This window comes from Lontra canadensis, unplaced genomic scaffold, assembly GCF_010015895.1.
Source record: "Lontra canadensis isolate GAN:19392208 unplaced genomic scaffold, GSC_riverotter_1.0 scaffold47, whole genome shotgun sequence".
NCBI lineage: Eukaryota > Metazoa > Chordata > Mammalia > Carnivora > Mustelidae > Lontra > Lontra canadensis.
In genome coordinates this window covers 5,981,571-6,006,642 of record NW_022631041.1, presented here as the reverse complement: position 1 = coordinate 6,006,642, position 25,072 = coordinate 5,981,571, and the positions used below count along the sequence as shown (strand labels likewise).

Below are 25,072 nucleotides of genomic sequence, written 5' to 3'. Positions count from 1 at the left end.
GCGAGGCGGGGCGGGGCGGGGCGAGGCGGCGAAGCCTCGAGACCCGAGGCCGCCGGGCCAGGCCGCTCCCGCGTGCTGAGGGGCGCCCCGGCCGCCGGCGGGCCGCCTCTGTCTCGGGGCGCGCTTCCCCTTTCTCTTGGGTCGGCCGCTGCTCGCTCCTGCGCCGGGCGGGGCGGGGCGGGTGACGGTGACGAGCAAGCGCAGGAGCCGCCACCTACCGCCCGCCCCGCAGTCCCCGGGCGGGGGGGCGTGTTTTGCCTTCTCCAACTCTGGGTGCACAGAGGCTGGGAGCGGAGGGTGCGGGGACCTCTGCGTTGACCGCAGGGTAATTTCTGAACCACCCCAAACGTGAGAATCTCAAGTTCAAACGTAGCTCGTCCCCTGAGAGACCGAAGTGATGGGAAGAAAATGACCGAGTGAGGGCGGGGGGAAGTCCCCACAGACTTCGGGAGAAAAGGGACCGGGGATCGTGGTGCCCCCAACACCCTCGACAAGGCACAGAGAATTGGGGTGGCCTTGCTGGGTGGCGTGCGGGACACGCTGCCTGCAGCGGCGGTCGCCGTGGCTTTTGCAGGTGCGCAGCTGTGTTTGTTATCAGCGACAGCGGCCCTGCTTCGGGGTGTGTGCGCTGGGGGCGGGGGCGGCTTGGCCGAAGGAAAGTGACCCCCGAGTTTCGTTTACTTAAGTGTGAAGAGGTTCGTAGAAGCCCCTCCTACTGAGAAAAAATAAGTGACAACTACCAGACTTACTCCAGCGTCGTGGTATTGAGCGTCTGTCTGGCCACTTGAATGAAAACAGAAATACTGTGAGGTGTTTACGGAATGCGTAATGACACTACGAGGCTTATACTGTCTGGTGCCGGATGGCCTAACCTCAGGCGCCTCCCAGAAGCACCTGCAGAGTTGTTCAAAGTACACCTTGTTGGGCACACCCCAAAGATCCCGAACCAGAAGTGATGGGGTTGAGGCCATGGCCCGGACATTGTTTATTTATTTTTGTAAAAGCTTCCCTGGGGATTTTGCTATGGGCACTTGATTGGGAATCAGGAAGTGGAGGAACTGGGTTTTACTCAGTGTGACCACTGAGCAAACTTTAAGCACCATGTTTCCTCACCTGCAAAGTAGTAACCTGTAACCTGATTAAGTAACCAGTAAGCTGGTTAAGATCCTAATAAAGGTATAGAATGAACAAAGTGTGGAAAAGGGAGAAATCAGAGTAACGATCCACAATTCTGGTTCGGTGGTCACAAAGGACGCATGCTTTGGTCCTGCAAGTGGTGTTTGGTTTAAGTGGGAGGGGAATGGAAGAAAAAACCTTGCCAGGGAAAAGGAGTGTTTGCTTTCAGGTAGTCTGATCTGTAGCAGTGTTGGTGTAAACTGTAACTCAGAAAATCAGAATCATCTGGAAAAGACGCAAGCAAGCCCCAGCCTGCCCCATCTCAGGATGATGGTTTGGAAAAGGCACCATGTACATTTCCTCCTCTTAAAAAACCAAAGGCTTTAGATTATTTTTCATAGAGGCAAATCAAAAGCCAGTGATCAGCAGTGTGTCCTGCCCTGTAATAATCCCAGTCAGGCTGAGGGCTGCATGCTCCCCTGATAAATGTGAATTTGGGTTCCGTTACTCAACAGCCCTATGTTGGGGATCTTGTTGTACCAGGCATTTTAGAAATACAAAGATGAATAAAATGCTGGTTTTTGTTCTAGCTATCTCTGGCTAGTGGAGGAGAGTGGTGTATGAAACAGGCCACGATATAAACTGGTTAAGATGATAACGCTGTGGAATGAGCAGAGTTCCATGTGGCCCAGAAGAAAGAGCAGCCCTGTCAGCCTCAGGGGAAGGGCATTACCCTGGAGCTGGGTAAACATCACACTTCTGTAAAAGCTTTGAGAATTGAGGATTCTTTGTGTAGTCAAATCTGTGTTCTTATTTTTCAATCTGATGAAATTCTAGTGTAATCATATGCTGACAATCTAAAGTAGAAATGACTTTTGGTTTCATGATGACTCTTTTCGAAATTTACTAAGCTTTCTGTCATTTTATCTTTGTAAAAGTCTCAGCTGGGTCTAAAGTTAATCCAAGAAAGGGGTTGTCAAAAACAACAAACTTTTCAACGTGTCCTACATTCTTACTAAATATTTATCTCTACTTAAAAATAATATTCAGATAAAGTCTGTTATATGCATATTTTTTAAAATGTTCCCCTTCTGGGGTGGTTTTCATTGTGTTCATTAGGAAAACTTAATATGATTTAATAGAGGAGAAAGCGCAAGAGGAAAGCTGCAACAGGAATAAAAAGAATAATTAGGAGGAGGAGGAGATCGGGAAGAGTACGGAGTTTGGTAGAATTGGTAGAGAGGGGGTACTTGTTGGGAGGGAAGAGTAAAAAAAAAAAAGCGGGGAAATCAAACATGGCCACCAGCTTCTTCAGGGATTCAATGTGTATGGACTCTTAGTTTTCAAAGTTATTTCAGAACATAGTGGGAGGCAGTATAGTGTGGTGGTTAAAGCATGGGTTCAACAGTTCTAAGTTTGACTGATGACTTTTAACTACCTGCGTCTGCTCATTTGTAAAATGAGGATAATATGATCTCCAGGAGACTTGTGAGGATTAACAGCTATGATGCTTAAGAGGCACCTGGGTGTGATAAGGCCTCAGTCACCACTGGCCTCTACTCTTGCTGTTCTTATCTCCCCTTACTTGATCCTAGAAGAAGCACCCGTGAGCCAGACAGATAGCTCTGTCCTCCTTTTCCAGTTGGAGTTGGGCCAGGCTGGCTTGTGAAAGTCATATAGGTAATGGGTAGCTGAACTAAAGGGAGAAGCTCTGTCTTTTGCGATTTTGTGTCTGCGTTTCTCCTGCTCCTCACTGTTGCTGATGGGGTTCCGGCTGAAGTCGCCCCTCCCTGGTGTTTAAAGGGCCAAAGGCTGTAACCATGGGTGTCTGTTAACAACTCTTTCACTAACAGCAGCACTCAGTGACTCTCCACTTCTCATTGTTGATTTCTATGAAAATTACATTTTTCTTGGGCTTATGGATGGGATTGGGAAAGGGAGACCATGGGAAAGACATAAGGAAGTCCTATATGGAAGAGCTCTACAATGGGGAGCCCCTCTGTCCAACTTTCAGTAATGTGTTGTAATATTACTAGAAAAGTAGCCTTATTGCTCAGCAACTTAACTGCTTTCATCTGCAGCTGGTGGTGATTCTGGTGCAAAAATATTTCCTTACATATCCCCTGTCACATACGTCTGAATGTTAATTGGTAATTTGCAATGGAGAAGTATAACCAAGACTCTCTTCAATGTAAAACAAGGATGCAGAGAAGTATAAAGAAAGAATGTTTTGGAGAGCAGCCCCCAGCTTTGGTTCATTTTTTTTTTCCTTAATGAAGGTGTGCCTTTAATCTTCATGGATCATCTTTCTCCTTTTACCTGCAAAGGATTCCCAACTTCATAACTCTCAATTTAGCATTTTTTAAAAGATTTTATCTATTTGAGAGAGCCTGCACATGCTAGAGAGCAAGAGCTTGGGGGGGGGGGGGGTAGAGGGGGAGAGGGAGAAGTAGACTTCCTGCTGAGCAGGGAGCCCAGTGCAGGACTGGATCCCAAGGTCCTGGGATCGTGACCTGAGCCAAAGGCAGACACTAAACCCACTGAGCCACTCAGGCGCCCCTCAATTTAGCATTTTTAACCTTCTTAATCAAGCAATCAGAACTGCATATGCCTAGGATAGTGTTGGGTGCTGTAGGTGATACTCAAGGTAAAAAGTCAACAGATAGCCCAAGAAGTAGTGAAGAAACAAGTGGTGGGGTGAATGTAAATGCCAAGTGAGTGTGGCACAGTCTCCCAAAAGGTTTGAGAACTCTTCATGGTGGAGGAGAGCAGACTGCAGCCTTCCTGCAGGGGTCAGAATGGCCTTTCAAACTGTGGTCCCCTGAGGATGGCATTAGGGATAGAGAGCTGAAGAAGTAAGCGAATAGATAACTGGGACCTTGAGGCTCATCCCCAACAGCTAATCCCAGGCATCCGGAAAGACCAAAGCAGGTTTCCTTGCTGCACAGCATCCTGGGAGAATACTAGTGGCAAGGCAGATTTCCTCTGCCAATTACAAGTCTCCCTGAAATTCACAAGGTGTCTTAGTCTGTTTAGTCATTAGTTATAATAGGCATTAACTATCTATTGAATACATTTGCTAAATATACTGAAAACACCTGAGAGAGTTTAGGTTAGGGCTGTGAAGAGCATTTATCAAAGTATAAATAATTCTTCCCTATTCTTTGAACAGAGTTTAGAGATCAGGAAGTCATAGGATCCCCAGGGAAGGAAAGTGGAGGGCAGGTGTCTGGAGAGGATTTTGGGACCTTTGTTATCAGACACAAAGGCCCTTGAGTTCTGCCCAGATGTTAGCAGGACCTGTGGGTCTGAGTCACAGTAAGTAAACAAATCCAAATCTGTCTAAATCATCCCATTTTTAGATTATTAATTTACACCTGAAAGATGAAAGTGACTAGCAGGCCCACTTGCCTTTTCAGATTAGTAGGTTGAGGCATTTACATTATGATAGAGGCAACCAGGTAAAGGCTGGATGGCAACTTGTTGAGGAAAGAGAACAGAAGAGTTGACTGATCCTCCATAATAGTGTCATGAAGCCACGGAAGCCTGTGAGCTCCCCTTCACCAGGCAGTGAGCCCACGGCTGGTCTCTCCTCTGCACAGTGGTAGAGATCCATTGACTGTAATGCTTCGCTTTAAGTCTCTCTTTCCAGGGCTCCCAGATTACTGGCATTTGCTTAGCTTTGTCAACTACCTGTAGGTGTTCATGATTTTGATTTAGTCATGATAATCTCTCTTAACTTGGAGGTCATTGTCCCTTGGAGAAATTCTAGTATGTGAGAATTTACTTTTGAGGACTCTTTTGGCAACTACACCAATTCTAGCTTCAGTATATGTGTATGAATTTTGAGTCTGTCTTATTGGAGATAATCAGGTCTTGGCTCAGCCTAAACTTCAATTGAGATCTGGCTAAAGGTGCAACCACAATAGTAAGTAGCTTCTGAATTGGCCATCCATTTGTACAGGTCCACAAACCTGAAGACTTTAGGCTAAAGGAAAATAAAAGCAGCATCTAATGGTGAGAGGAATGGAGGTGAGTGGTGCAGAGGAAATGGGATGGCCTACAGCACCCCCTCCCAGCAACAACCCCTGACCCCAGGGGCCCAATTACTTAGACTGGGCTTTGGGGTAGGGGGCTCAGAAGTGTGAACTGATGGAACTAATTTTGGTGTCATTTTTGCAAGAGGATTGAGGGGAATATAACATCTTTAGCCACTTGAAGGTTTGGGGTTCGGGGGTACGTTGGAAGGTGAGCAGGGAAGGGTCTGGTTCTCTGGACCACTGTGAGCAGTGTGCCTGCATGAAGCTGGCAATGGGCTTATGCCCCTCTTGTCAGTGATGGAACAGCCCTGGGCTGGGGACATGGCGGGGAGGGTGGAGAAGTGGGTCTGTGATCAGAAGAAAAATGTTTTAATATACACATTATCTGAGACAGAAGAAGATATTAATAGTTTTTTAATGTTTGAGGAAAATCAGAGTAGAAAATATTTAGCAAACAAAAGGTAAATAGAACACTACCTGTTATTATCAATTTGCTATGTGTAAAATGTCAATTACTCTGTCTTTATATAGGTGTTGATGTGGCTTAATAAAGGTGAATGTGTCAAATATATAAAGTTGTTTAAATGAATTCTCCGGAGCTCAAGGGTTCCTCCAGGTTGCCCCAAGGTGGATGGGGGTTAGGAGAAGGGATAAGGGAAAAGTAAAGTGAAATCTCTTTTACATGTTCCTGTTCCAACTCTGCTTTCCTTTTGTCTGTTTTCTGTGTTGAGCTTCTGCTATATCATTATGGAAAAGTGTATCTGCTTTTAGAAGTAAGAGTGTTACTAGTGTAAGAACTATCAAAGGTTACATTTTAGCCCAAATTATAGGGCTGCTATTTATCCGGAACATGAATCTATCTCTGAATACAGAACCCAAATCAAGACATTGGTTATGTAATCGTGGGGACCAGAGTTTTTCTCTCAGGCCTCATCATCATTAATCATGGGAACGTACTTTTTTCCCTAAAGGCACCTGTACTCACTATTTATCCCCCTGACAACTGTGGCTCTGTATCTGGAGATGAGCAGGCCACATTTCTCTTCCTGGAGCCTCAGGACTTTGCTACGGATGCAAGTGAAGGACAGAGTTCTGGGCAGAGCGCGGCTGCAGCGGCCAGTGGGTCTGTAGACCCTTTCTGTGGAATCCTGCCTGCGTGAGGAAAAAGGATTGTAGGCTTGTAGGATTGAAGGTACCTTGTAGGGACCCTCAAGGATTGTAGGTTTGATGTTACCTCAAGCTTTGCAGGTGAGCGGGATCCTAAGGAGCAAGATTTGGGAATAAAGGCAATTGTGTTTAAACCATATAAACCTCAATCCATATAAACACATTTCCTCACATTAAAGAATGCCGAGGCCATTGGTTTTGTGTGGCGAGCACAGCTAGAGACGGTGGGTTGTGATTCTCATGCTGCCTCTGTTCTTGGCTTTGTGACCTTTGAATCTGCTTCCTTATATGTAAAATGAAAGTATCAACCTAAGCACTTGGCGAGCTTCCTTCTCTGCTAAATACCTTGTGCCTTGGCAAGTGTATTTTCATGAATAACTATGGATATGAATATCTGTGCCTCTCAGTGCTCATTTCCCATATTTCATATTTTTCATAAAAAAGAAATGAGACCTTCCTTTTTCTGTGTATGTCGTACTACCATATGTAAAGGACATTTTTCAATAGAAGTTTCCACTTTTTTTTAGCTTGAACAAAACTTGGGTGGAATCTTTCATTATAACATCATGTTGGGGGAAAAGTATTGGGTTAATGCATTTTTCCAGTGTTTTATGTAGAACACTGAGCTGTGTTAGGTACAAGATATAACATTTGCATTATCATTCATCTATTAAATACTGTAGATCATTTTCAAATTTAAAATTGCTGGAAATATTTTCATAAAGAAAATAGCTCTGGTATAACTCAGACCTGAATACACACACACACACTTTTTCCTAATATAAATATAAATATAAAGGAAGTTTGAAGTGATGTTCACCAAACTTAATCCGTCTACCTCTGGGGAATGGACTATTAAAGGAGCTGGTAAACTTCTAATTTTTACATAGGTACTTTTGTGTTGTTACAATAAACATATATATTTTTTAATATCATGTGTGATTTGTTATAGAATGAGCCTTCATGATCATAAAGTATCTTCCTTTATCACATTGGTAGACCACGATCACCATTTGACATAAGTAATTTAAGACCTAAAGTTAAATAGTATAATTTTGTTAGACTACTTGGGAAAATGGATACCTGTTCCATTAGAAGAGTAGATTTGGGTGTTAGATGTGTTTTTTGGTGTATATTTGGACAAGATTCATGTGATAGTTAATATAAGCAAAGATGTTTCTCCAACCACTAAAAGAGTCTTGAATCCAGAGATGACAAATAAGTGTCATCATATCTGGTTGTGGCTGCCTAGAGGGAAGAATTTAGAGGTCCTATCTATGTTCACTGGCCAAAAAACCATGATCAGTAGTTGACCTCATCAAGGTACCAGAGGGTGAAGAAAATGATCTTTTGCCATGCATTTACCATTCCTGAATCCTAGAATTTTAGGTGATGAGTTTTATCCACATATCTTAAGGGCTTACTATCTATACCATTTATTATACTTAATCAGGCAGTATTTTGCATAGTTAGTCGACAGTTTTCTGATAAATCATGTTAAGATTGCAATGACTGGAATCTTTTGTATTCCTCATAGAGGCAGGCATAATAGTGTAACTAAAAGAATTACTCAAGGGGCCCCTGCGTGGCTCAGTGGGTTAAAGCCTCTGCCTTTGGCTCAGGTCATGATCCCAGGGTCCTGGGATCGAGCCCCACATCGGGCTCTCTGCTCAGCGGGGAGCCTGCTTCCTCCTCTCTCTCTGCCTGCCTCTCTGCCTACCTGTGATCTCTGTCTGTCAAATAAATAAATGAAAATCTTAAAAAAAATAAAAGAATTACCCAAGAATTAACGATGAATAGTTTATCTTGTCAAGTTGAGGTTATAGCTAATAAGGATAATTCAGTATGATTGAGCATCAGCCAAAATAATTTCAGAACATTTACTAGTATACAGGTTTGGCTGAAAAATCAAGTACTGTAATTTACAATTTTGTTCTGGGGCCCTCTTTAATCATCTGTTTGGTACCAAGAAGGAGTTAAATGGTTTTGGTGTAGCTCAGTTTTTGTTTTTTTTTTTAAGATTTTATTTATTTATTTGACAGAGAGATCACAAGTAGGCAGAGAGGCAGGCGGTGGGTGGGAAGGTGGAAGGTGGAAGCAGGCTCACTTCTGAGCAGAGAGCCTGATGTGGGGCTCGATCCCAGGACCCTGAGATCATGACCTGAACTGAAGGCAGAGGCTTAACCCACGGAGCAACTCAGGAGCCCCAAGAGTGGCTCAGTTTTTACATTTGTGGTTTAAGAGGGCAAAATGTTACATACATGCTGGATGTATGAGCTGTTAGAAAAGAAAAATACAGAAAGTCCTCCCAACCCCATTTATTTTTTTCTTGGAGAAAAGAAGGCACTTAGTCAATTACTTGGTAGTATGAAGCTTCCAGCACATAGGGTCTCCAATTATTTCAGACTGAATTTAGAAGCAAAATCCCACATTTGGACAATATCCTACTTGCAACCATATGAACAAGATATTCATTCATTCATTCATTCATTCATTCATTCAGCAATTTCTGTTGAGCACTTACTACATGCCAAGTACTGTTCTAGGCTCTGGGAATCGAGTAGTGGATAAGAGAGTGAGCCCCTGGCCTGTGTTATTCATCACAGATGAGAACATTAAATCTCTGCAAAGTGTCCTGCCCAACATGGTAAAAGTAGGACTTAATTCTAAATTCAGTGTTCTATTCTTTTTGCTATAACACTTCACATAATTCTGGAGGACCCTGGTCAGATAACAGCAGGATGGTTCTGTCAACCTTTTCTTTGCTCTTCCCTAGGTGGTGATTCACTCTTCCATCTTGTGTGGCATGGTATGGATGCGGAGAGATATACCATCCATGGGAGCCAGTTACACTTGTTCTAATACTAGGGCAAATCATATTCATCTTCTGAATAACAACCTAGAATCATGTTATTAAAAGTAACATGTGAGGGATACCTGGGTGGCTCAGTGGGTTAAGCCTCTGCCTTTGGCTCAGGTCATGATCTCGAGGTTCTGGGATTGAGCCCTGCATCGGGCTCCCTGCTCAGCAGGAAGCCTGCTTCCCCCTCTCTGCCTGCTGCTCTGTCTACTTGTGATATCTCTCTCTCTCTGTGTCAAATAAATAAAATCTTAAAAAAAAAATAACATGTGAGTAGGGGCCTCTTGGTGGCTCAGTGCATTAAACGTCGGACTCTTGATTTCAGCTCAGGTCATGATCTCAGGGTTGTGAGATAGAACACATCCCCCCTCCCCACTTGGGCTCTGTGCTGGGCATGGAGCCTGCTTGAGATTGAGATTTTCTCTCTCTCTCTCTCTCTCTAACTCTCCCCAGGCTCAGTTGTTTGCACTCTCTCAAAACATACACACACACACACACACACACACACGAGTAAAATAAAATAATTGAAGCAGTATTTTTTTCAAACTCTTGTTTTATTTTGGTAGAATGAAACCAGTATTTAAACAAAAAGTGTATTAGTATTAATAAGATAAATATGTGAACTTCATGAATATTTTTGTATTAGATTGCAATATGAAATTTTTCTTACTGTTGGTTGTGGTCAAAAACATTTGAAACGTTGGCTTAAAGGGCATCAGGTAAGATATTGTTTGTGACAAAAATAAAAGTAGATGATTATCCTTAGCAGTCCTTTTAGTGTATGTGTTGATAACCCAAAGGGTTCACAGCAATAAAGTAGAATTTCTGGAAGAAAATTCTAGTGGAAGTTACTTGGCATCTGAATATATGCCTGAACAGATTTTTTTTTCATTAAACACACACATGTTGCAGTTACTGGTTTCCCTGTGTCCTAGTCTTTTGCTTATTGCGGTTTCCTGTATTGAGTGGTTTCGTTATTTTTTGAAATACATTTTGCAATTTAATTGCATGATATATAGAGAAATTTGGGGAAATAAATTACCTATTTGAGGCAATATCATATAATCTGATTATGCTAATGTCTACAGCTGATTAGACGTTAATATATGTTGCTAAATATGACCTACTAAATTGTTTTAAAATTATTTTTTTCCACTTAATTTCTGAATATTTGTCACTGGGTTTTGCCTGAAGGTATTTATTTGTAATAAAAGAGTAAGAGATACAGTTCCCTAAATTGGGAGATTTCATAGACTATAGGAAAATATCATTAATTTGGAATTTGGTAATTTGGACAATTGGACTGATACTTTGGAAATATAAGAGCTTATTGCTAAAAATTATTGTGTAAAGAGACCTTAAGAGTTTTAAATCTATGTAAAAATACATAAATTTTGGTAGCACTTAAGTCTATTTTTTTACATTGTAATTTGTTTCAGAGATATGTATAGAAATGCAATTATTGAATGAGCCAGGACAGAGATATATATATATATATATTATATGCTTGTTCTTTGCAAACCACGGTCTTACTCCCTTGAATAAATAAATTTATGATCTAATTATGAAGGCAGAAATGTCAAAGAAAGCTAGCTATTTTCTCCTTGGCGAACAGGAGAACAACATACAAAAGATAAAGTTTAGGGGTTCTAAGCAGGAAAACTAAGTGAGATCTGGTGGCTGGTATCAAAGACTTTACAGTAGAATTGTATTATGGACATTTAATTTACTTGAGTTCAACCTGTCAAGATCAAGAGAAAAAGAGAACAAATCAGTCAGGACAGGAGATCCTACGTAGCATTCCACACAATAGGTGTATGTGATGTGTTCCCTTAGTTAGTCTTAGGTCCACTCAACTCTCAAATATTTTTAATTCCACCCAGTCTCCACTCCACTTTCAACAAACAACCTGACCACCCACCTCATTTTAAAAAAGGGGGAGGGGAGACTCTAAGTTGTGAACTTGTGAACTGCTTTCTTCCCATCTGTCCTTCCCCACCACTGATGTTTACCCCCCTCTTCTTCAGCCTCAGAAGTATCTTTCTTGGTCAGGATCTGTCTGCTCCTGTAGGACTTTGCTCCCTCCATTATAGCCAGAGGTTAGCAGCACAGAGGTTAAAAAATCCTGGTTCTGGGGCCAGAGTCTGCCAGACTGGAATACGGTTTCATAGTTTTTCAAATGTCTGATCCTGAGCATGTTGCTTAACCTCTCTATGGTTCAGTTTTTCCATTTGAGAGATGGGACTGGTGATAGAGCAGCCATGACAGGAGAGGCAGGTAAAAGGCTCAGAGCAGTGAATGCTGCTTTCTGCCCTTCCCACCACTACTGCCGTTACCTACTAATCTTAATGTCTCTACTGGTTTTCATTCCTTAGCAGATATGTTTGCTGAACCATTTCCTTTTCTGGAAAAGAATAAAGCCAAACCTTCTCTTTACCTTGGGCCCCTTCTAACCACTATCTTTACTCTCTCCTCTTCCCACTCAAGTGTTTTAAAGAATATTTAAATTTAGCTCTTTCTAGTTCTTCACCCATTTGTTTTTTTAGAAACGGTTTTTAATGAGACATTGACTAGATATACAAATTATACAGTAATTTCTGTTTTTTAAAAGGTTTTTAAGTAATTTCTATGCATGGGGCTCAAACTCACAATCCCGAGATCAGGCGTTGCATGTTCCCCGGACTGAGCCACCCAGAAACCCTGAATAAAAGTATTTTCTATTTTGAGTACTTTGCAACCCTCTGTCTTTACAACTTCCTGTTAACTTCAAAGTTCTCTGAGTTCCTCTCTAAATCCTTCCCTCCTCATTTCCCTTTGAGTGTTACCACTAGACAGATTTTTGTATTTATCATTCCCTTTATAGTTTACCTTTCTGTGAATATTGCTTAGCATTATAAGTAGAATTATGATATAAATTATCTGGAGGCCTGCTTTTTGGAAACTAACTCTAATTATGTCCATTTTAAAAAAAGATTTATTTGAGAAAGAGAGGGAGAGAAAATGAGCATGGGGAAGGGGCAGAGGGAGAGAGAGAGAATCATTTTAAGTTTTAATTTAAATTCAATTTAATTAACATATACTGTATTATTAGTTTCCGAGGTAGAATTCAGTGATTCATCAGTTGCATACAATACCCAAAGCTCATTACTTCAAGTGCCATCTTTTATGCCCATCATCTACTTATCCCATCCCCCCCACTCCCCTCCAGCAACCCTCAGTTTATTCCCTGTAGTTAAGAATCCCTTCTGGTTTGCCTCCTTCTCTGTTTTCCTCTTACTTTATTTTTTCCTTCCCTTCCCCTATGTTCATCTGCTTTGTTTCTTAAATCCCACATATGAATGAAATCATGTGATATTTGTCTTCTCTGACTTATTTTGCTTAGATGATACACTCTAGCTCTATCAACCTCATTGCAAATGGCAAGATTTCATTCTTTTTGAGGGCTGAGTAATACTCCATTGTACACACATACATACAAACACACATACATGCATACATAAACCACATCTTCTTTGAGACAGAATCTAAAGCAGGCTCCATGCCCAGTGTGAGCCTGATCCAGGGCTCCATCTCATGACGATGAGAGCATGACCTGAGCTGAAACCAAGAGTTGGAGGCTTAAACGACTGAACCAGCCAGGTGCCCTTAACTATGTCCATTGTTATGCATAAAGATTGTCATTATATGCCACAAGTTATTCATTTTCCTGTTGATGGACATTTGGATTTTTTGCTACTATGAACAGGTTTGCTTCTATTTTGAGATATATTCTTCTACATATATCCTGGTGTACATATACATATATATCCATTTTTCTAGGATTTATACCTAATCATGGAATTTCTGGAATATTTAGTATAAACCCCTTTTTACTCATTGAATGTCTAAATTATTGTTTACATTGATTGTGCTATTTGATACTTCCATCAGAAGTGTATTCTTGTCAGATTTTTAAAAATTTGCAGTGAGAAATGATATCTGATTTTTTTTCTTTTTTTAAAGTCAGCTCTCCCCCCAACTGGGGCTCCAGCTCATGATCCTGAGATCAAAAGCTGGAAGCTCTACTGACTAAGGCAGCCAGGTGCCCTGGTATCTGACATTTTAAAAATTTATGTTATCTGATTACTAAGGAGGTCAACCATCTTTTCATTTGTTTCTTGACCATTTCAGTTTATTTTTCAGTTAAGTGCCTATTTATATGTTTTGCCCAGCTTTATTTCAGGTGGTTTATCTCTTTTATTTACAGTAGTTCTTTATAATTCTGGGATAAGAAGCCTACCTTCCAATTTGTGGTTTGTCATTTTATTTTATGTCCTTTTCTCCTCCTCCAGCTGCTTTGAAATTTTCTCTTTGTCATTGCTTTCCAGTAATTTGATTATGATGTGCCTTGATGTGGTTTTCTTCTCTTAAAAAAAAAAAAAAGCTTACTGAGATATAATTCATATGCAGTATAATTAATCATTTAAAGTATACAGTACTATAACTTTTGGTATATTCATAGAGTTGTATATCTATCACCATAATCCGTTCTAGAACATTTTCACTATCTGAAAAGGAAACCTCTTGCTCCCAATCCTTCCATCTCCCCAGCCCTAGGCAACTACTAATCTGCTCCGTCTCTGTATTTGCTTATCCTGCGCATTCCATGTAAGTGGAATCATAAAATATGTTGTCCTTTGTTACTGATTCTTTTCACATAGCACAATGCTTTCAAAGGTTATCCATGTGGTAACATATACCAGTTCTTTGTTTCTTTTTCTTTAAAAGATTTTATTTCTTTGTCAGAGAGAGAGAGAGAACACAAGCAGTGGGAACAGCAGGCAGAGGGAGAAGCAGACTCCTCACTGAGCAGGGAGCCCAATGCAGTACTTGATCCAAGGACCCTGGGATCATGACCTGAGCCAAAGGCAGAGGCTCAACTGACTGAGCCACCCAGGTGTCCCTCTTTGTTTCTTTTTACTGCTAAATCTTTGTATGGATATGCCCTATTTTATTTATCCATTTGTCAAAAAGACTATTCTTTTCCCATTGAATGGTCTTGGCACTCTTGTTAAAAAAAAAAAAAAACAAAAAACACCTGGCCATAGGCATCTGGGTTTGTTTTGGGACTTTCAATTCTATTCCACCGATCTCTAGCTAGTCTTATACAAGTACAACATTGTCTTAATTACTGTAGCTTTATAGTAAGTTTTGAATTAGGGAAGGATGAGCTCTCCAACTTTGATCTTGTTTTTTAAGATTGTTTTAGTTATTCTGCTTCCCTGGAATTTCCATATGAATCTAGGGGCAGCTTCTCTTCTCAATTTCTGCATAGAAGTTAACCATAATTTTTATAGAGATTGTGTTACACTTGCAGATCAACTTCAGGTGTAGCATTCTTTAGTAACATGTTCTCATTTCCTTCTGAGCCCTCACTGTTAGTACCCTTAATGTCCATATTTCCATGAACAGTTCAGTGTTCTTTCTTTCTTTTTTAAAGATGTATTTATTTATTTGAGGGAGAGCAGGTGGGGGTGGGGAGGGCAGAGGGAGAGAGGGAGAATCTTGAGTAGACTCCCTGCTGAGTGAGGAGCCCTATTTGGGGTTCAGTCCCAGGACCCTGAGATCATGACCTGAGCCAAAATCAAGAGTCGGATGCTTCACCACCCGAGCCAGCCAGGCGCCCCACTGAAGGCTTTTTCTGTCATGTTTGTCAAAATTCTTCTAGCCTCCACTACTGCCTGATTCCAGGGCTCTTCCATATTTTTGTTATAAAAGCATCTCACTTCAGACACCAAAGTCTCTATTCATTTCCTATTGTTGTCATAACAAATTACCGTAAACCAAGTGGCTTAAAACACCTCTTTTGTTGCTTTCAAGTTGTATAAATCCCAAGTCTGGGCTTGACCCTTCACTAGCCCTTTAGCTTTACCTCTCATAATTCTTCCAGGCTCTGGTGATAACCAGTAGCTGGTAGTTCCCTGTAGGTACCAGGCCATTTACATATCCATGCACTTCTTCTGGTCTTACCTTTAGCTAGTGTCTTAGTTCAAGCCGTTAGAAGTTACCATAGAGTGAGTTAAATAGCAAACCTTTATTTCTCACAGTTCTGGAGGCTGGAAGTCTAAGATCAGGGTGCCAGCAGGGTGGGGCTTTTGATGAGAACCCTTTTCCTGGCTATGTCCTCACATCACCTTTCCTTAGTATTGCACCTGGGGAGCGGGTGAGCCATGGTCTCATCATTCCCACATAAGTTTTTGAGAATCCCATCATTGGGGCTTTACCTTCATGACCCCCATAGCCCCATCTAAACCTAGTGAACTGAAGGGCCCACCCATAAATACCATAACATTTGGGGGTGAGATTCTTAGCATATGAATTTTGGGAGGACACAAAGGCATTACACTCCTGGCTTCCCCAATTTCCCACATGGAAAATGAATCAATTCCATTCCACCCGCTCCAAAAGTCTTAACTCATTCAAGCATCAATTCTAAGGTCCAAAGTGTCCTCTAAATATCCTCTAAATCAGCTGTGGGTGAAACTTTCATGATTCAGCCTGAGGCAAAATTTCAGCCCGAGGCAAAATTTCAGCCCAACTGTATACCTGTGAAAGGAAACAAGCTCTGTGGTTCTAGCCTATGATAGTGGGATAGGAATGAGAGAGGCACCTCCATTCCTAAAGGGAGAGATAGGAAAGAAGGTAGGGACAGTGAGTCTCACTCAAGTCCATAACCAGGAAGGTATATTCCCTTAGACCTCAAGGTTTGAGAATAATCCTCTTTGGCTGGATGGTCTACCCTTTGGACTCACTGGGGCAAAGGTTCTGACTCTGAGGATCTGCTGGGTGGGGGTTGTATCCCCACTTCTCTGGGCAGCCCCACTCACACAGCTCTGCTGGGCTGTGGTCCCACACTTTGAAATTGAGGTAAGGGTAGCCTGGCCCATGTAGTTACCCAGTTGCAGCCCCAGTTACCTCTGAATCCCCCTCAGTGTACTTCTTTCTTTGTTTTGAAGAATAGTGCATGTTCACGACCAAATAATTCTAAGGTCCTGTAGGATCTGAGAAGTCTGAGAGCCTTCCTTCATTTTGTCACACTGTTGTTGAAACCAGCAGTGTTCCTGCCGCGAGGCTGATTAGGTCACTAATCATGGTTCACACCCTTGCACTAATCTTATCAAATGGTCAGTCAGACACACACACTAAGTGTTCTCTTCCAAACATGCTTTCTCATTTTTTGCAAGATGGATAAGATGAGAATTTTCCAAATATTTAAGTTCTGCTTCCTTTTTGCTTAATACTTCCTTCTTCAATTTATTTCTCTCTTCTCACATTTTACTATGAGCTTTCAGGAGGAACCAAACCACTCCTTCAAAACTTTGCTTAAGAATCGTTTCAGCTAAATATCCAATTTCATGGCTTGCAAGTTCTTCCTTCCATGAAACACTGGTATTTCTCCATGGTCCAATAGCATGATCCTCACCTGTGGCTCATCCTCAGCACAATGGCCTTTGTCATCCATATTGCTACCAGCATTCGGTGTAGGATTACAGATGTATTCTCCAAGAAGCTGGAAGCCTTCTCTACAGTTCTCCTCTCATTCCACCCTCTCATCAGAATCTCCTTTAAACATCTCTATTAGCAATCCCGGCTTTTCCTAGCATGAACCTCAAATCTTCTCCAACCTCTACCCAGTTCCAAAGTTATTCAGATTCTCAGGCATTTGCTAAAGCATGCCCACTTCTCAGTACGAGTTTCTTAGTTCAGGATGCTTTAACAGATTACTGTTGACTGGGTGGCTTAAACAAGGAACACTTCTCACAGTTCTGGAGCCTGTAAGTCCAAGATCAGGGTGCCAGCAGGGTTGGGTTTCTAGTGAGGGTCCTTTTCCCAGTTCTACCCTGCCGTAGCTTTCCCTTGGTTTGTGCCTGTAGACAGAGAGTTCTGGTCTCATTATCCCCCTTCTAAGGGCACTAATCCCATCACTATCCTCTACCCTCTGGAGAGTAGCCTCTAGAGAGGCTCTACTCTCATCACCTCATCTGAACCCTAGTATTTTCCGAAGGTCCCAGCTCCAAATACTGTCACATTGGCATTAGGACTTCAACATATGAATTTGCACGGAGTGTGGACACTCAGTCCATGGTACCTAGTCTGCTCATCCCATTCAAATGTCTTCATTTTCTAAATATGTAGAATCATCTTAGAAAATTGGTCTCTGCTGCTCAGTTGAGCTAAGTGCCCCAGTGCTGTGTGTCCATGATAACATGTAGTTCTTCACCTTCACTGACCACGCTATATCACAATTATCCTGCACATGTCCATCACCCTGGTAGACCATGCCTCTCAATTACTGCCAGGGCTTACTGATTGCCTGGTATGTAGTAGCAACCAAAGAAAGTTTGGACTAAACTAGATAGAGGAAGTCAGGATCATATTTGAACAGACAAGAGGTTAAAACTTCTGTCAAACAGGGGTGCCTGGGTGGCTCAGCGGGTTAAGCCTCTGCCTTCTGCTTTTGTCATAATTTCAGGTCCTGGGATCGAGCCCTGCATCGGGCTCTCTGCTCAGCAGGGAGCCTGCTTCCCCCTCTCTCTCTGCCTGCCTCTCTGCCTACTTGTGATGTCTCTTATGTCAAGTAAATCTTTAAAAAACAAAACAAAAAAAATTCTGTCAAACAAATTGAAAGATTAAAAACTGATTAAAAAAAGTTGCAGTAAGTGATAGGGAGAAGGTTGATATACAGTAGAGTATATTTTATGGAAAACATTGTCTCCAATATGCAAAGGGGAAATGTGATGACTGGAAGTCTCCAAGGAGCAAATATAAGGAACAAGCAAAAGGTGGAAAATGCTCAAACTCACTAGTAATCAAAGTATGCAAATCAAAATGATGCCATTTTCTTAATCACTTTCTCAAAGATCATGGGGTGGTTGGCTGGGAGGCTCTGTCAGTTAAGTGTCTGCCTTCAGCTCTGGTCATGATCCCTGGGTCCTGGGATGAGCCCCGTATGGGGTACTCTGTTCAGTGGGGAGCCTTCTTTTTCCTCTTCCTTTGCCTGCTGCTCTGCCTGCTGCTCTCTCTTTTTCTCTCTGTCAAAAGCAAAGCAAAACAAAACAAAACAACCCCCAACATTAAAAAAAAAACAACAGAGTAACTCTTGTGTAGCCTATAATGCCTGTGAAAAGATAAGTATCTTGGCTACTCCTTCCATATTGGAATATGAAACACATATTTGGGAAAGGGCTTACAGTTAGTTCCACAGTCAATAGTTCACAGTCAATAGTCTTATAATGTTTAGACTCTTTGGCTGGAAGATTCTACTTTTAGATATCTATCCTTAAGAAATAACTCAAATTTTATTTTTTTAATTGGACTTTTATTCTTCTAGTAGGAATGTAGTAAAATGTTTTTCAACTCAAAAGGCACTAAAGTGTGGGCAGTGAAGAAGTTTGGTTGCTCCTCTGAACCCCACACACTAGGGTTTATGGAAAACCGTGTTTCTTTTCCAAGTACTTTTGTCCGTTATTCATCCAAATGCCTGTGTTTAAGTGTGGGGGGAAGGGGAGGGGTATCATCCCCTCACCACACTACATTTTTACACAAATGATAACACGCTATCTAAGCTGGTCAGTAGTTGGCTGTTTGACTTACCAAGACCTTGGAGATTTGTTACATGTCGGTACATGAAGAGCTTCCTCTTGGGGAAGGGTGACAGTCCTTTTTCTAGACCTTTGACAGAGCAATATGTGTTAAACTCTTGGAATCTTTGCCAGTGTGATAAGTAAAAAATCTCAGCACCGTTTTAATTTGCATTTCTCTTAAGATTAAAAGGAGTGTCTTTTAATAGATTTAAGAGCTATCTGCATACTCTTCACTAAATGAACTGTGTCTGTTCCTGTCCTTTGCTCATTTTTCTGTTGAGTTGTTCTTTTCCTTACTGATCTGTAGACATGATCTCTACATATATTAAGGAAATTAGCCCTTTATCATGAGTCATCCCCTGGTTTGTTGTCTTGTAACTGCCTATGGTGTGTTTTGCCATGCCAAAAATTTGATTTCGTTATATAGTTGAATTTATCTATTTTTTTTTTTCATGGCTTTTGGAGTTCGTGTCAAACTTAGGAAGGCATTCCTTACCTCAGAAAGTAATTTTTAGGTAACCCAAACACTTTATATGTAAAGATGTTTACTACATTCTTTGTGATTTTTTTTTAACTGATAATACAGAAGTACAATAACTGAAGAACAGTTGCTTTGTGATATTGCTATACAGTGGATTCGGGTACAACCTGTATAAATAATATTTCCTCCTCATGCCGACAAAGGAATGTCATGGGAAGAAGTTTGTGTTCAGATTGAGGCCAGATTCAAGACTCTATCTATCCCAGATCTTCTCAATAATAGAAAAAATGGAAGGCATATTCATAATTGTAATTCATTGTAATAATTCTAATTCATTGTAATTCATTATAATAATTGTAATTCATAATTGTAATTAGATGGTGATAGAAGTTATTATTATTACTATTTAAAACGTCTTCCAGTTCTTCCTAAACTTCTAAAACAAGGCTGTCTTTTTATAATAAGGAAAACACAACACGGATGCTAGTGTAGTTTCACGTGCATCATATGCTGTATGCTTTGTGGGGTCCATTTACTTTGGCTACTTGACATTCTTCACGCCCTCGGCAGCCCAGAAGTGGAGCAAAGAAAACCGTGGTTGTTTGTCCAGAATAGAGCTAGTTTATCCAGATTTTCTTCTTTTCTTCTATTGTCAGATATCAGGATCTTAGGGAATGTTCTCTTTTATGTATTTCACCATTGAGCTCAAATTACAGTGGCACCCTAAAATTAGCACGTAATAGTGATTTTTTTTTTTTATTTCTCTTTTAAATTCTTCCTCCTAGTAGTGGCATGGCTTTCTTTTTAACTTAAGCTATTTTTTTTTTCTATTTCAGTTTCTACATCCTTATACCCTTGGTAGAGGCTTTCTTTTTTCTCAGCTCTACTGATTTATAACTTATAAACAATAAAATATAACCGATCTCACTATACCACTTGAGTTTTGATAAATGTGTTTACCTTTGGAGCTGCAACCACAATTAAGATAAAAGCATTTGCATTAGGAAATGACAGAGATTAGACTCTTTTTTTTTTAAGATATATTTATTTATTTGAGAGAGAGGCAGGGGTGAGTGGAAGAGGCAGAGGGAAAGGGAGGGAAAGAATCTCCAGCAGACTCTCTGCTGAGTGAGGAGCCTGATGGGGGGCTCCATCTCACGACCCTGAGATTATGACCTGAGCCAAAATCAAGAGTGATGCTTAGCCTACTGAGCCGCCCAGGTGCCCCCAGAGATCCGACTTTTAAAAAATGTAATTTAAAAGATCTAATGTGTTTTATACTAATATATTCTGGAGTGTTTATGAGAGAAACAGTTAATTCTAGAGTATTCAAAAGAGACAAAGATGTTTCAAAAGTTAATGGCTTATACAGTAACTGTATATAGGTAAATAATTAACTTTACAAAAGACCTCTGTTTTGGTTATAACATAAAATTGTAATAACTAAACTTGATAAAGAGCTAAATGTACCCTCAGTTAAATTCTTTGAGGGGCTGCAACTTCAAAGGGACTATTCTATTGGGAATTTTGGTTTCTTTATATTTCCTTGACCTTGTTTTTCCCTTAAAATTCTGTAAGTCACTTGTTTTTTCTCACAAAATGAATGATACTCTGAGTTGAGAATATCCAAATCCTTTCTTAAGGATTTTATTATATGTGAGCCTGTACCCATATTAGCAAGACTGGAGAAATTGAGATAATGAGAAGGGACGTGTAACAGTTTAGCAGACGTGATTAAGATTTCCCCAGCAGAGCAAAGTGTTTCCCAGTGAAGAGATTGTTTCAAAGATCTAAACTCATTTCAAAAGAGGAACACTTAAACACGCTTCCACAGTGGCACAACCTCAGAATCTGAGTGTACTGGTAACTTTATAGGTCCTTTTCAGTGTGGCTCAGTGGAAACTGGGGGAAAGGATATACTCAGGGTGAGTGGGGATCAGTGCTGTCATTCTGGCTGTTGTCATTTTATTCTCTCACATTTCAGTATTCTATGCACCCTCCTATCTGTCCTTTCACTCCTTCTCCCCTGTTCCTTCCAACTATTCTTTTGTTCTGTTTTCTCTTCCTCCTTAGCCTCTTTTCTGGAAATTGTGAAAGCAACAAAAAGGAGGCTCTTATTTGCAATTTCACTTTTTGTTCTGAATACTTAGATTTAACTTCTTAATTACTTTATACTTCAGACAGAATATCAATGCTAGGTTGTATTAATATGCTTAATTTGCATTTGGGATGCCTAAGGTGATGCCTTAGAAACCTAAGTCCAACCTGGAAATCTTCAATTAAAAAATGACTTTTTCAGTCTTTAGATAGAAAATTTTCCATCTGCTTGCTAGTAGTTGTAATGATTTACAGGTCATCCATTAGATTAAATACTAATTGATCTTAAGCATCCTTGTGTGCGCATGGAAGTGATCTAGAGATTAGAAATGTGTATATAGTCTGGCTTAAAATAACATTTAAGTTAGTAAACAAATCAGAGACTAGTGTATAATTGAATTATTGGAAAATCATGAATGTATGCATTTTTTTTTTTTTAGATTTTTACTTATTTGAGCAAGGGAGTGAGTGAGAGAGAGAGAGCATGAATGGGGAGGGAGCCCAGAGGGAAGGAAGAAGGAGAAGCAGACTCCCTCTGAGCAGGGAGCCCAACTTGGGGCTCCATTCTGGGACTCTGGGATCATGACCTGAACCGATGGCAGATACTTAACCAACTCAGCCACCAGGCACCCCTGAATGTATGCATTTCTATAGAAATATACCATCAGGAATTTGTTAGGCCTTTTGTAAAGAAAATGTGCTCAACAACTGAGTGCCAGATCTTTAACTTTCATAGCTTGGCTGAGTATCTTAGCTAGTTGGCTGCGTTAAATTCCTTTTGGAGGTATACTATCAGTCTGCTAGGGTTACCCTCACAAAATGCTGCATACCAGGTGGCTTAAACAACAGAGATTTATTCTCTCACAGTTCTAGAGGCTAGAAATCAAAGATCAAGGTGCCATCAGGGTTGGTGTCTGATGAGACCTCTCTTCTTGTCTTGTAATAGGCCACTTTCTCACAGTATCCTCACATGTTCTCCAATCTATGGTCACGGAGACAGAGCTCCAATGTCTCTTCTTTAAAGATCCAAGTTCTGTCGGTAAGAGCCCCACCCTAATGACCTCATTTAACCTTAATATCTCCCTAAAGGCTGTATTTCCAAATACCGTTACTTTGGAGGTAAGGCCACAATATATGCATCTGGGAGGGAGACATCACTCTATTTGTACATGTAGAATAAATTATAAGTAAATCACTATAAATATGCAATGATACAACTTAGGCTAAGATTGTGTGAACTGGTCGGCATTGTACCTTTTTTTGTGTGTGTGTCTGAATCATAGAAAACAGTTTCATTATGCTGTAGTTTAAAAAAAATCTAAGATTTACTAGTATCATTTCTTCTACTAAATTTAAGCAATTTGAAGCTAGAGGCATTGCTTAGCTTTCAAATTCTTTTGACTTTAACCTACCTTAAGAAGTGCATTTTACATCATCATCCAGAACAAACACATACATCCTCAAAATCATTTCCCAAAAGCAAAATTTTTCTGTGATAATTGCGTTCTGATTATTTTCTCTCTCTCTCTCTCTTTTTTTTTTTTTTTTTTTGAGGGAAGGGGCAGAGGGAAAGGGAAAGTGAGAATCCTAAGCAGGCTCTGTGCTTCAGTCAGATGTGATCTCACAACCCGAGATCGTGACACGAGCTGAAATCAAGAGTTAAATGCCCAACCGACTGAACCACCCAGATGCCCTCGCATCCATATTTTTTAATTCCTTCATTAGGGAAAAAAGGCTAGGTGCAACCCACTATATTGGTTTTATGACCCACTAATGGTTTGTGGCTCACTATTTAGAAAAACAGTGCCTTGTTAGGTTTTGGATTCACAGTACCTTGCAGAGCTCCTGGCACACAGTATACTTTCTATAAATGTTCATTGCATACATGAATCAATGAGCTGGATGAGTAATAAAGTGCTGGGGTAGATTGGAGAAATTCTTTAGTGGTGGGTTTTGTGCATTTGTTGCCCATTACTCCGTATTCCTGTTAGCTTCTTTTCATAGCAGTATTCCCGGATTGAATCCAAATCCCTTTAGGTGGAGCTTAGACCAGGATTTTTCTTTTTCCTTTAAATATATTTATTATTTTAGAGTAGTTTTAGATTTACAAAAAAGTTGCAAAGGCAATGGAGAGTTCCCAGATACCCAACATTCAGTTTCCCCCATTATTAACATCTTAACATTTCTGTGGTATATTTGTCACAATTAATAGGCTAATAATTATATTATTATTAAGTAAACTCCATATTTTATTCAGATTTTTAGTTTTTCCCTGATGTTCTTTTTCTGCTTCAGGATCCCATCCAGGAGAGCACAATCAATTTAGTCCTCACGTCTCTTTAGGGCAGGCACCTGTTGGCAGTGACAGTATCTCATTTTCCTTTTTTTGATGACCTTGACAGTTTTCAGAAGTACTGATCCGGTATTTTGTGGAAAGTCCCTTAATCTGGGTTTGTTTGATTGTGTTGTCTTATGATTAACAGGGGTTTAGGGGATGAAGACCATAGAGGAGAGGGAATAAGGTCTGTGCTCTGAATATGACTTGTCACTGTTGATGTTTACCTTGATCCCCTGACTGAGGTGATGTTTGTCAGCTTACTCCCCTATGGTGTTGCCTTCCTTCCCTTTTCCATACTGCGCACATTGGAAGGAAGTCACTGTGTGCAACCCACTAGCTGGGGAGGGAGGACTTCACTTCCTTGAAGGCAGGGGGTCTACATATATTATTTGGAATTCCCCTACATGGGGTTTGTCAGTACTGTCCTAAATGAGTATTTATTTTGTACCTTGGCTTGTATTTCAGTACTACATGAATTGTTTTTTTGTTCAAATTATTCCAGTTTCGGTCATGGGGAACTCTTTTAGGTTGGCTCCTGTGTCTCTTTGACCTACTGCCATTACCATTTTGTTTTGGAACCCTTTGTCACTTTCTGGCATTACAGGATTCTTTGGTTCATCTTGTGTATTCCTTGTCCCAGCCCTAGAACTGGTCATTTTTCCCAAGGGCGCCGGTTCTTTCATTGGAGAATTCGAGACAAAGATGCAAGTGTTGGGTATGCTCATGGCGACAGGGTGTTACTGTGTCTAGGTCTTTTCCACAGGCAGAAGTAGGAAATGCTAACCTGTGGATCACATCTACCTGTAACTACTGCCGTATCCTTCTGTATCTTTACTGAGGCAAACATGAGTTCATAATGTTATCTCTGACTCTAATCCAGTAGCTTATTCTAGCCTTCCCCTCTCTTCTCTGTAACCTCCCTCTCCAACAGTGAGAAAATCCTGGCTTCCATTATCACCATCTGTTTACTAATTTTTCATTCCCAGTATGCATGTACAGTGGTTTCAGAACCATTAACTCGTACCCCCCTGGGAAACAACTTTACCAACTGGAGTTTAGTGCTTATATATAGTTTCTTTTGTCTTTAGTCATTTCTAAAGTTACTTAGGTCAACACCTTTTTTTTTTCTCTGCCTTTCTTCAGTGAATCTATACATTAGTAATACAGTTAGTTAGATTCTTTGGTTGCAGTCTGCATTCATGACCTCCTGGCTGATTAAAAAACAACAACAACAACAACAACAACAACAAAGTTTGCATCCAATAAGGTTTACTTTTCATGCTGCGTAATTCTGTGGGTTTTGTCAAATGCATAGTTATGTATCCATTACTGCATTACCATCCAGAATTA

At 40.6% G+C, this 25,072-nt stretch overlaps 1 protein-coding gene across 2 annotated transcripts in view; it reads left to right on the top strand.

Moving 5' to 3' along the window:
• The window catches only part of PLAGL1 (PLAG1 like zinc finger 1), a 108,676-nt gene that overhangs the window by 228 nt on the left and 83,376 nt on the right, over window positions 1-25,072 (top strand). The gene's annotated exons all lie outside the window — the stretch shown is intronic.